The following is a 12,704-nucleotide window of genomic DNA, read 5'->3' on the forward strand; positions in this document are numbered from 1 at the left end:
TGATTCCAACACCAACAATCTGGTTGATCACTTCAATCATATCTGCTTGTTGTCACTAAATATTACTGCTCCTCTAAAGGTTAGGCCTACGTCTAAAGCTAGTAAGCAACCCTGGATAAATGACAGCATTCGCAGCCTAAAAAGGGAATGCAGGAAAGCAGAATGCAGATGGAAAAAGTCTGAAGGATTTATTAATTAACTACAATAACATGGTTAAGGATGCGAGAACACATTATTTTTCTGAACTCATTACTACACATAAACACAATCCCAGGATTCTGTTTAAGACTGTGGATCAGCTGGTAAACCCAAACCCTCCTTGTGCCTCAGCTGGAAGTAATGATGACTGTTAATTGTTTTTATCTTATTTTACCAATAAGGTGGTGTCAATCAGAGCCTCTATTACTCCCAGGCTTCTTACTCAGAGGTCCCTCACCAGCAACAAGAGAGTTTTAACCAGTTTTATCCCATCGACTTGTCTGAGCTTTTAAAAACAGTATCACAAATGAGAGTGTCCTCCAGCCCACTTGATGTAATACCTACAAAGTTTTTACTGAAAGTAATGGATTCTGTTGGGCCCCATTTGATCTCTGTTTTTAACAGCTACCTATCTGCTGGTTGTGTCCCTGATTATTTTAAAACGGCTTGCGTGAACTCACTTTTAAAGAAACCTGGTTTAGATCTCTCCCTCCCACAAAATTTTAGACCAATTTCAAAACTGCCTTTTATTGAAAGGTTTTAGAAAGAATTGTGTCCAAACAATTGCTCACTGTACTGGAAAATAACTAATTATTTGAAAAGTTTCAGTCTGGTTTCAGGAAGTACCACAGCACTGAGACTGCCCTGCTTAAAGTCACCAATGAACTTTTAATGTCTGCTGATGAAGGTATGGTACAACATCATGTTAGACAGACTGAGGCACTGGGTGGGGATCTCTGGTACTGCCCTAGAGTGGTTTTCATCCTACCTGTCAAATAGGAAGTTTTGCGTGTCTATAAACAACTATGTCTCTTCGTTCTGTCCAGTTAAATATGGTGTGCCTCAGGGGTCGGTCTTAGGACCCATTTTGTTTTCCTTGTATCTGTGTGGTGTATAACATATGTTTCGGACACCACATCTGCTTCCACACCTTTGTTGAGGTTCCTCTGGTGGCCAGATGGGGATTTAAAACAAGACCTTGTTGACTTCAGGATGAAGGTGCACATCTTTGGGGCAACATCTTCTCCCAGTTGTGCCAATTTTGCTCTCAGGAAATGTGCAAAGAACAGTTCAGCCAGGAAGCAGTAGATAAAGTATTACATTGCTTCTATGTTGATGACTGTCTTGTGTCTGTGGCGTCAGAGGAGGAAGCAGTATCACTTCCAGTATCAGTTACCTCGTCTCAATCTGTGCTAAAGGTGGATTCCATCTTACTAAGTGGATCAGCAACAGGCGTGGTGTTCTGGCTGAAATACCTGAAAACCACTGAGCCAAGGATATGAAGGGATTGAATATGGATCAGGATTTGCTGTCTGTGGAGAGAGTACTTGGTGTGGAATGGTGCATCCAGTCTGACAATTTCAAATTCAAGATTAAAGACCGACCACTCACCAGGTGAGGAATTCTCTCACCTGGTGAGCAATTAGTTCCATCTATGATCCTCTTGGTATCTTGAGCCCTGTAGTCTTGTCTGCGAAAAAGATTTTAAGAGATCTGTGTAGGAGAGCTCTTGGCTGGGATGACATCATACCTGAGTAGATTGCTCAGGAGTGGACAAGTTGGCTGGACGAACTTTGCCATTTGGAGAAATGTAACATCATGAGATGTCTGAAACCATTGGATTTTGGAGAAGTAACCACAGCACAGTTACATAATTTCTGTGATGCAGGTGAAATTGGTTATGGAGTGCTGTAACTTACCTGGTGTCACAAAATGTAGACTCACAAGTATACAGTGCCTTTGTTATGGGAAAATCCAGAGTGGCTCCTTTGAAGGCTGTTACCATTTCCCGAATCGAACTCATTGCTGCCACCATGTCAAGTCACATTGATGTTTTGTGGAGGAAGGAGTTGCACATGCATCTTCAGGATTCTGTGTTTTGGACAGATAGTGCTTCTGTGCTCAAATACATCAGAAATGAGACATCCAGATTCAGAGTCTTTGTTGCCAACAGGGTCTCAGAAATTCACAAAGCTTCACAACCCTGTCAATGGAGGTATGTTGAGACTGTAGCTAACCCAGCTGATGTTGCCTCCAGGGGTGTGAAAGCAGAGGCATTTCTCAAAAATGCAACATGGGTTTCAGGGCCTCATTTTCTCCTTCAGCCTGAGAGTGAGTGGCTAGTCAATCCTGACGATATTCATCAACTTCCATCAGATGACACTGAGGTCAAGAAAGCTGTTGCGGTGAATGCTATACAGGCTGTAGAGGAGGTTGATGCAGTCACCCGCATGATCCATAACTTTGACTCTTGGACTCCTGTAAGAAAGTCAGTGGCTTGGATCTTGAGATTTAAAACATGGCTCTTTTCTCTTTGTCAGAAGAGGAAACAACTAAGCTTGTCTCATGCAGAGTCTGAAACAACAACAACGTTCATTGCAGAAGGATATGGAAACTTTCAAGAGGAGGACAGTTTCAAGTTGTCTGTCAGTGAAGGAGCTTCAGAAGGCAGAACTGGAGATCATTAAGTTTAGCCAAAAGAAGAGGTTTCCAGAGGAGTTCTCCAGGCTGCAAAAGGGAAAAAATTTGAAGGGGCATAGTCACATCCACACACTCTGCCCACTGATGGAAGATGGTGTTATGTGAGAGTTGGTGGTCGGCTCAGCAGGTCATCTATGCCTGCAGAAGCTAAACATCCCATAATACTGGCTAAGGATTTACATATCTCATCCATACTTCTAAGGCACACCCATGAAGAGGTGGAACATGCTGGTTCCACTTTGAATGTGCAAAAGTTGGACGAAGAAGGCCTTCATACAATTGTGTGTGAAGTGGAAGCCATCATTAACGGGCGTCCGATCACCAAAGCATCCACAGATCCTAATGACCTGGAAGCATTAACGCCAAATCACCTGTTACTACTGAAGACTTTACCATCGTTGCCACCAGGAGTCTTTCAAGAGGCAGATCTATATGCCCGCAGACAATGGAAGCAGGTGGCAAACTTTTCCAGACAGAAAAGGATTTGTGCGTCAGGTTCGCATCAAAACAAAGACCAGTTGCCTGTACCGGCCAATTACCAAGATCTGTCTGCTACAGGAGGCTGACGCTGGATAAGGAGTGACTGGAGCACAGTGTGACACTGCTTTGACCCTGACTTTGACCGACTGAGTGAGTGATGGTAAAGATCACTTTGACTTAGGCTATGTGCTGGTAACCTCTGGCCTGACTGACCTATGACTCGTTTACAAGAAGACAGGAGGAAGAAAGAAGACAAAGATGTACATTTATGGATTATTGAACTTTTGATTGTCTCATGCCCCCTATTAACTAGTGCAATGTAATTATTATGTATTAATCTAATAATTAGGGGCTGGTGTGTAGGAGTCATGAACTGATTTATTGCACGTTTTGAATTAATTGTATATAGGTTTATTTGTTGTTGCACGTTTTTGGTAAGTCATGTGGATGTGGGTGGTGATTTCTGTATAGTTAATTTACACACCTGGTCAACACCAGTGGCATAAAGAGGGCGAGTGAATGGGACGCTGCATTTTTTTGTTGACCGCGGTATTCTTTATAGTTTTTGATCATTGTGATTATTTTCAATATACGTTTTTCACATTATATTAAGTTGCATATTTTCGTCAATAAAAAGCAATAATTATTTTATAAATATTTTTTGAGATCAGCGAATTATTTGTGCAGCAAGTCAGACAAACAGCACCACAAGGCCCTACCTCAGCCTCTCAGCGACTACTTTGTTTTTGCTTTAAGTATAGTCACTACACACTATATGAATAAACACACTCTTTCAACCAATTTAATAATAATCTGGATCAAGCCACCAAGTTCTTAAAAGAACTGCAGCACAGAGAGAGGAACAAAGAAATACACATATAAATGCAGCAGTTTTGCAGGTCTGGATGCAGAATGGGCCACATCAGGTCAGAGACAGAGAAACAAACATGAGCACATTGCTCTCAAACACGGCCAGGTTGTTTACAAATAAGGAAACAACAGCACGGCTCTGTTGATAAATAAAAAGTAAAAGGTACGTTGCGTTCTCTGGCGTACCTGGATCAGCTGTTAGCTGTAACACACCACAGGGCTAACATTAACGTTGCTATGTGGCTGTGTTTTAATGTTTTAATGACCGGGTCGGTTTGTTTTGAAGAGGAGACGACCTCGAAGGTAATTCCGCTCCCGGTAGAACCCTGCCAGTGCACTGAAGTCGAGTGGACCTAGAACAACTTATGAACTCTCAGCTTTTAACTGTAAAACACTAGCAGGACTAAAGTTACGGTATGGCTGTGTTAAAACTATAACTTAGCACAGCATCACTGCGCTGTAATAACGGTATGCTTTATTAAATGTCACATAATTAACAAAATAGCTATATAATGTCAGTCCAGTGACTGTTACCTGACAGCCAACCTACCTCTCATTCTCCGGCGCCGGCAGTCACTCAGCCTGCCGAATGAACGAAAGACTGAGGAGAACCCATGTGAGCGGTGAACGAGTCGTTCATTCCTGCTCCTCAGTAGGAGATGTCATGTGACAAATGAACGACTCAAACCTAGAGACCCACAGTTGCTATAAGTCGTGAACTAATCAGTTCTGTTTCCTGTGCTGCCTGCTTACCACAGCCCTGTAGCCGAGCTGTCACGTGACAAATGAACGACTCAAACAGACCCACAGTTGAGAGTCGTGAACTAATCAATTCTGTTTCCTGTGCTAAAACAAGGCCTGTGCCTAAATCATTAATTATATGCATATCACAAATGAAGTGTTAATATTCAGTTGGACTTCTAATGGAATGTATTGAGGAGGTAATTTCACATGGGAGTGAGAGTCGTGAACTAATCAATTCTGTTTCCTGTGCTGACGGAGCCCATGCAGTTGCCGTGTGATGCACCAAGTAGTAACGTTATCTTTGAATCTGAGTTTAAATTACTTGAGTGAATATGGTGTCGCATTACGAGTTTTTAAGCTGAATCTATTTTAAAAAGTGCTCCAAAGAAAACCACAACTTTAACAAGTGATTAATAACACAAGGCTTACTTCGAAAATCAGTGAGTGCTCTCATGCCATGAAGTTGAAAAGGCCATATGGGAGAAAGGAATCAGCATGGTGAGTAAAACAAGGCCTGTGCCTAAATCATTAATTATATGCATATCACAAATGAAGTGTTAATATTCAGTTGGACTTCTAATGGAATGTATTGAGGAGGTAATTTCACATGGGAGTGAGAGTCGTGAACTAATCAATTCTGTTTCCTGTGCTGACGGAGCCCATGCAGTTGCCGTGTGATGCACCAAGTAGTAACGTTATCTTTGAATCTGAGTTTAAATTACTTGAGTGAATATGGTGTCGCATTACGAGTTTTTAAGCTGAATCTATTTTAAAAAGTGCTCCAAAGAAAACCACAACTTTAACAAGTGATTAATAACACAAGGCTTACTTCGAAAATCAGTGAGTGCTCTCATGCCATGAAGTTGAAAAGGCCATATGGGAGAAAGGAATCAGCATGGTGAGTAAAACAAGGCCTGTGCCTAAATCATTAATTATATGCATATCACAAATGAAGTGTTAATATTCAGTTGGACTTCTAATGGAATGTATTGAGGAGGTAATTTCACATGGGAGTCAGGACTAAATTTCACTTTGTGTACAATAAGTAGGCTAACCTAATGTAAGGATTTGTTTTTACTCCCTCTCTGCATTTAATGCATCTGATCTTTATTGAAATCTATCTGGACCTTTATGTTTACAATAACCTTAGTATTTAATCAACAGGATATGCTGAGATTCATGTCACAAAGGAAAATAATTGTCAAGGTCAATCCGACGTGACTCCATACTTGAGAATTGTCATGTTGTTGTTGTTTTATTTCTTTTTTTTTAAACCTGTCCTGCCCAACATCAATGCCCAAGTGACGAGCCCAAAGCGCGCACTACGCGAGCACGGCGACACCCAATGCCCGGCAGCCCCCCACGAATCCTGCGTGCGAGGTCGGCAAACGAGAGAGAATGAGCGGCAGAACACAACAGCGAAAGCCAGTGTAGAGAAACACCAGCAGCAAGTCCCAGCCCGGCAGCAAACGTGTTGCGCAGGTCACTGTGCACCCACCAATAAAAGTGGGTGCACTGTCCGCGCCAGCCGACATCCCCCATGCACAGCACGTCCCCAGGCCGACGTGCAACACCAGCCAAACCAGCAACGAGGCAAAATCAACCCGCTCAGCTGCATGCCACCACAAACCCACCAACCCGTCAAGGGCCGAGAACTCCAGGAACAAGCCCAGAACAAACCGGAGCACAGGCCTGCCCCGCACACACACTGCACATCCCGAAAACTAACTATACCTCAGCATCCAGAGGGGTCCAACAACTGGCCGACAGAGAAATGGGGAAGCATGGATCAGAGGCCAACGAAGCAAACCAGGGACGCAAACTGGTCACTCCAAGCCAACGAGGAAATGCCTCCCCAGGACTCCAATGCACAAACTAAACGCCCAGCAGCCATCCAGAGAGGATGCACAGGGAAAAAGCACAATGCATCAAGATGCATCGACAATCACCCTACAATCCCACCGCAGCCCTCTAAACCGTAACCGGACCAACCCGCGCAGCGCCCAGAGACCCCCACCCCCAGTAGCCAGGGCATCCCACAACTCCCCAAAGCGCAAAGGACACCAGACCGCATGTCCCGGGGGAAGCTGCACCCCGCCCCGAGGAAGAACAGCAGAATTCTCATGTTGGACTGCAAACGTAGATAAATTTTATTTACAGGTGACTGGTTTTGCATTGTATACAACAAGATGAACAAAATATTAGACCATAGTCTAAATGTTTTCTTTGAATGACCACGCTGCACTATTGTTTTAATAACCTGGGTTCTCACCCCACTGCTAAATTAAAGAAATATTTACTTGATTGATCTATTACAGATTTGCTCAAGGCCTTCAGTTGCGACAAGTGGACATGCTGGAGGAAGGGATAACTGGGAGCTCTGCAACTCTCACTAAACTTGCATACTAGCTGCTAAATGTTTGCAAATCTGCAATGAAGAGAATGAGAAGGCGAGGCAAACAGACTATAGGAAGAAGAAGATAAATTGTCCTGATCATGAATCAAGTTCTTCAGAAACCTCCTAAAGATAGAGAGATGACCAGAAATTTTGAATCTTAATTTATTCTCTCCTATTCTCCACTATTATGTGTCATTGTCCTGATTTTAACACATTTGTCTGATATTGTTAATTTCAGTACAACAGAGGACGGACAAGCAGCCGAAGTTCCTGGGTTTTTGGAATGCAAGGCATTAAAGGTGACAGAAGGAGACCCATTCTCAAGATTGTGCGTCGCCGTTCAGCCAGACATGTCATTCCCCCTATAAAGAAGCACATTCGACAGGGAAGCACCATCATTTCAGATGGATGGAGGTCTTATCACCATCTTCAGTTTGAAGGTTTTAAATCACCTGACTGTCAACCATCGAGAATGTTTTGTCGACCCGGTTACAGGTGTACACACACAGAACCTGGAGCGACTTTGGGGTGTTTGCAAGACAACTATCTGGAAACTAAGAGGGAACCGAACAGAAAATATGTTGAAAGATCACTTAGATGTAATTGAATGGACATACTGGCGTGGAAACCATCACAGACATGGACCACTTGGAATGCTTTTGCATGACATCAGGAAAAAATACCCTGTGTGAGATGAAGTTGCAAATACTGTAGATATTTAGGGTTAGAGCTGACTTTGCTGTCTGTTAATTGTAGTGATGTGTGCTGTTATTAATTTACATGTAGCTTGAAGTTTAGGTTTTATTTTTTCACCCTTATATTTTAGTGAAGCTGCATTGGTACTGTTATTATGACTATGTTATTATAATTTTTAATTCTGTGTTTGTTGTATGACATGATTATATACTTATATCTTGTCAGTAGTCGCTATGTTTACATTCCCAAATCACAGTCGCATAATGCAGGCTGGGTAGAAACTGATGATTTAGTCTCTTGCTGCTTCCTGTTATTAGGTGTAGGATTTGGAGTGCTAAATGGAATATGTTCCAAAGAAACAAAATATTGATATATGTTAATATGTTATACTGGACGATAACAAATGGTTGACAATATGTGTGACTCTTTACACATCAAAAAGGTATTTGCTAGAATAATACAGTAAGTTTGAGCCTTGCATTTGTTCTTATCCATAAATAAACTTGAAACAAATATTTAGATATATATAAAATCTCTGAGGTTGTTTATTAATAAAGGAGACATTTGTACTCACTTGGCTGTCTGCTATTTGCAGTAGTTGTGTGCTGTAATTTATGAAGAGGGAAGAGGAGGCAACTTTAGAAAAGAGAACATGTTGGGGTTAATAAGTGTCCAACTACTTATATGAATTAAGTATGTACAAGGCTCCACTTTAGAATGGGGAACATATTCTGAATTACAAAGACTTAATTTAGAGCAATTTGTACACTATTAACTCTTGTAGTTGTGTGTTTTGTTACATAAGAATACCATATTTATTCAGTGTTATTAAGGGAGAATGGCTGTTCCTGTGGTACTACCACCTTATAAGGCCCCTACTGAGCACTGCCTATTGAGATCAGCTTATATTGGGTAAAGTCTTAGTTAATGGTGTAGTAATGGTAGAACATGGGCATGCAGAATAAGTGTTTTATTATGACTAATACAGGGCCAATATGCTACGAATACACCAGTTAGTAAGCAGCTAGTTAATGGTAAATATGTGTACCATAATATAAAGTGTTATTGTGCACATGTGGCAGCTTATCACAGTACCATGCTTCAATTCACAATTCACTGAGCTCCTGAGAGCGACCCATTCTTTCACAAATGTTTGTAGAAGCAGTCTGCATGCCTAGGTGCTCGATTGTATCCACCTGTACAAGTGAAGATCATCTGCCTTTTGCTTATTGCTCATACTTGATGGAAGAGCTGGTGGTGAAGGGGGAGTGGTTATCTGCTCCCTGGTTATCTGTCATTTTTGCAGCCAGGTAGCCACCTGACTTGAATTTGTCCCTAATTCTGTGGTGAGGGCTATGGACTAACACATCTTCATAATTTGGTCACCATAACATTATTAAGGGAAACCTACTTACTTAATGTCTTGCAGACCTTGGATAGATATGCTGTTCATTTTGTTTGCCGTTGTTTATGTTTTCAAATTGAGCTACCTTGAGAAGCCAAATGGTTTCTCAAGGTCATCCTGAGGTGTTGTTGCAAGGAACATGGATGCACAGTACAGGGAAACACATACAGCCGTAACAACATTTACCAGATACAAAAACTGGCTTTAGAAAGTAGTAAAATGTCATATTGAATCCAGAAAATTATGACGTTTTTGGATTGTGCATGAAGTTCACTCTATGTAAAACCACCATTTTGGATGTACCATTATCCCCTCTCCTTTGCCTTTCATGTCTCTCTCTACAGTCCTATCAAAGCAAAATGCCAGCATTTTAAGAAATACTTTCCAATTACTTTACATTCATGTTCCACTTTAATCTTGGAGCTGTGTCTGACAGTTTCCAAAATGTTCTTTATGTCGAACCAGTTGTGTTTAAGCTACTTTAGTTTCAGGAGAACAATTCTTTACAATGAAATGTTTGACTTGTGTGGCTTATTTCTTGTGTGGGGTGGTAATTTAAAAGAGTAATTTATAAGAGTTTCCTCAAATAAGATAAATGGATATATATGTAAAATGTGAACATATAGTAATTTTTAATCAAGAAAAAAACGTATTTAAATATATTGGTTGGAGGTTTTGAAAGTTCATCTATAGCTAAGACTCTTAAATCGAAATATCAGTAAAATGGCATTAAAATTCATTTTTTATCACAAACCCATAATTTTACAGGAAGTTTACATTTCTTTTTAAACCCATTAAAAGGGCCTTCATCCATGCAGATATGTAAGAGAGACAGTCCGTGATCCACGCCGATACGGTGGGGTCATGTGGCAGGAAGGATAGGTAGAGTTGCGTATCGTCTGCGCAGCAGTGGTAAGAGAAGTGGTAATGATCGGCCTCGGTGAGGTGGTGTAAGTCTGTAAGCCATTTCAGCTGCAACAATTTTATCACAGTCAGTGTGAAAAACAGGAGCTTGAAAATTTAAATCTTTCTTGTATTCATCTGCATTTAAAGAATCCCCAGACACACAACTTAATTTCAACCACTTAACAAACTTGGTTAAAAATAAAAGCTGTTTGTGTATAAACTGCCTGTTATAAAACAGTTGTCCACTAGATGGCGGTACACTGTAAATAGTTGTTTCCCACAAAATGTCCCTCTATTGCAGTTTCTCAATTGCTTAAACACTAAAACCTGGCTTTTGAACTAAAATTTCAAAACCATAATTTTTGAAAAAGCATACCCATTTCCCTAACCTCTACACACAAATCCCTTCATTTCTCATTGCCTACACCATGTGGTTATTGAGAAAGCACATTCAATATTGTTCAATCACTCAGCACGGGTTGAGCTCATGTGGACTACCCATGTGGAAACACAAACAGTCAAAATTGATAACACATCAACCAGAACCTTCAATAAATAGAAAAAAGGGCCAGAGTAAGTTCATTCAGTTTTGGAATAATGGATACAGAGAAATCTGAAGGAAGAGGTGTAGGACACCATAGAGGAGGAGTAAGCAGAAGAAGAGGCAGAGGAAATGCAGGATGGAGAGGAGGAAGAGGTGAAGGAAGAGGAACAGTAGGAGTTGGAGGAGGAGATGGGACAGGAGGAAGATGGAGAGGTGGAGGAGGCGGAGTGAGAGGGAGGAGGAGGAGGGAGTGAGAATGTGTTGGAAGAGGAGAAGGTAAAGAAGGAGGTGGAACAGGAGTAGGGAGGAGGAGGTGGTGGAGAAGGAGGTGTAGAACGATATTCTCTGGCCTGTCCCAGACCAAAGATAGGATGCTGCGGCAGAATAATTTGTTGTTTGGTGTGTTTTACCATATAGCACAGTGCAGGAGGGGCGGGGCAAACACCACACCGAGCACATCCTATCTTGAACGAAACGATGTGCCTACTCGCCGAGGTGTTTCCTCGCATGCAAAATCTCATGAACCCACATAGGGAGAGTCTGTCCTCTCATGTTTCAGCCTTCTCTTCATGCAAAGCAAGGGCCAGAGCAAGTAGGCTACGCCTACTATACTTTGTGGTGATTTTCTACACAGTAAAATTAGCTAGCTTACTTGCAACACATCACCTCCACGGATATTATGTATAGCAACCACAGCCTCTCGAAAAAAAACATGCTGCGTCTCCAAAGCGCACCCTAGCGCTCCCAGCGAGGCGTTTTCAGAACAGCAGCTGCCGTTTTTAGTCATTTGTCATTTCTTTTGTGTTCATCATGTGAAAAGGTTTTTGAGGGAGAACCACAAGCAACATCACTAATAACCAGTTTTTGTAGTACGCCTATTGTTAGGAATTTATCTCACCAGGTTGTAAAACTGTGTTGTAGTGTGTGTGTGTGTGTGTGTGTGTGTGTGTGTGTGTGTGTGTTTTGGGGGCTTGTGTGTTATGTCTGAGGGCAAAGTTTGGTTTTTCAGCAAGATTGAATGGTTTTGAGTGGAGAACTTCATTTTGACCTGAAAATAGGATGTTTGGGGAATTGGGTGAGAAGTTGTAAATTTGTTTTTAGAGTTTCGAGAAAAAGGGGCACAATTTCGAGAAACGTGTTTAAGCAATCGAGAAAAACATTTCCATGAGCAACAAATACACAAGTAAAGATGGAGACCGGCTGAACAGTTGAAGGTGATCTAGACTCTAGGGACAGGCATTAACAGTGTGCACTAAATTTAAGAACATTCAGAAATACATTTCTTCTGAATCATCCTTTGGGCTTTGTAGATCATTGGCAGACTTTCTGGGGAAGACCTGGTCTGATCCGGAGAGACGGCATCCATCCCACTTGGGAAGGAGCAGCTCTCATTTGTAGAAATCTGGCCAAGTTTATTAGTGGACCAAATCCATGACAACCCAGAGTTGAGACCAGGAGGCAGAGTCGCAGTTTAACACACTTCTCTGCCCTTCTTTTTCAGCAGTTACCCACCCAAAACCCTATGCAGAGTTGCAGTCTAACACACTTCTCTGCTCCTCCATTTCAGGAGTTACTTAGTGAAAATCCTATAGTGACGGTGTCTGCCCCCCGACCATTGAAATTATTTAAAAAGGTAAACAGAAGAGGAGCTGTGCATAAAAACCTCATTAAAATTAAAACCACAAGAGCAATAGTGCAAACGAATAGGAGAGTTAAATGTGGACTCTAAAACATCAGATCTCTCTCTTCTAAAGGTGTACTAGTAAATGAACTAATATCAGATTATGATATTGATTTATTTTGTCTTACTGAAACCTGGCTGGGTGATGGAGAATATGTTAGCCTAAATGAATCCACCCCTCCCAGTCATATTAATACTCACATTCCTCGAGACACAGGCCGAGGAGGTGGAGTTGCAGCTATCTTCGACTCTACCCTACTAATCAGCTCTAAACCTAAACTAAATTATAACTCATTTGAAA

General features: G+C 41.6%; 1 long non-coding RNA gene across 1 annotated transcript in view; it reads left to right on the forward strand.

The window, feature by feature from the left end:
• LOC123967902 overlaps positions 1-7,475 on the forward strand; it is a 22,501-nt gene extending 15,026 nt beyond the window's left edge. The window contains exon 3 of the long non-coding RNA XR_006824370.1: positions 7,410-7,475. This is a non-coding gene — a long non-coding RNA (uncharacterized LOC123967902). The remainder of the gene's footprint in view (positions 1-7,409) is intronic.
• Positions 7,476-12,704: the final 5,229 nt, after the last annotated feature.

Source organism: Micropterus dolomieu, linkage group LG03, assembly GCF_021292245.1.
Source record: "Micropterus dolomieu isolate WLL.071019.BEF.003 ecotype Adirondacks linkage group LG03, ASM2129224v1, whole genome shotgun sequence".
Classification (NCBI taxonomy): domain Eukaryota; kingdom Metazoa; phylum Chordata; class Actinopteri; order Centrarchiformes; family Centrarchidae; genus Micropterus; species Micropterus dolomieu.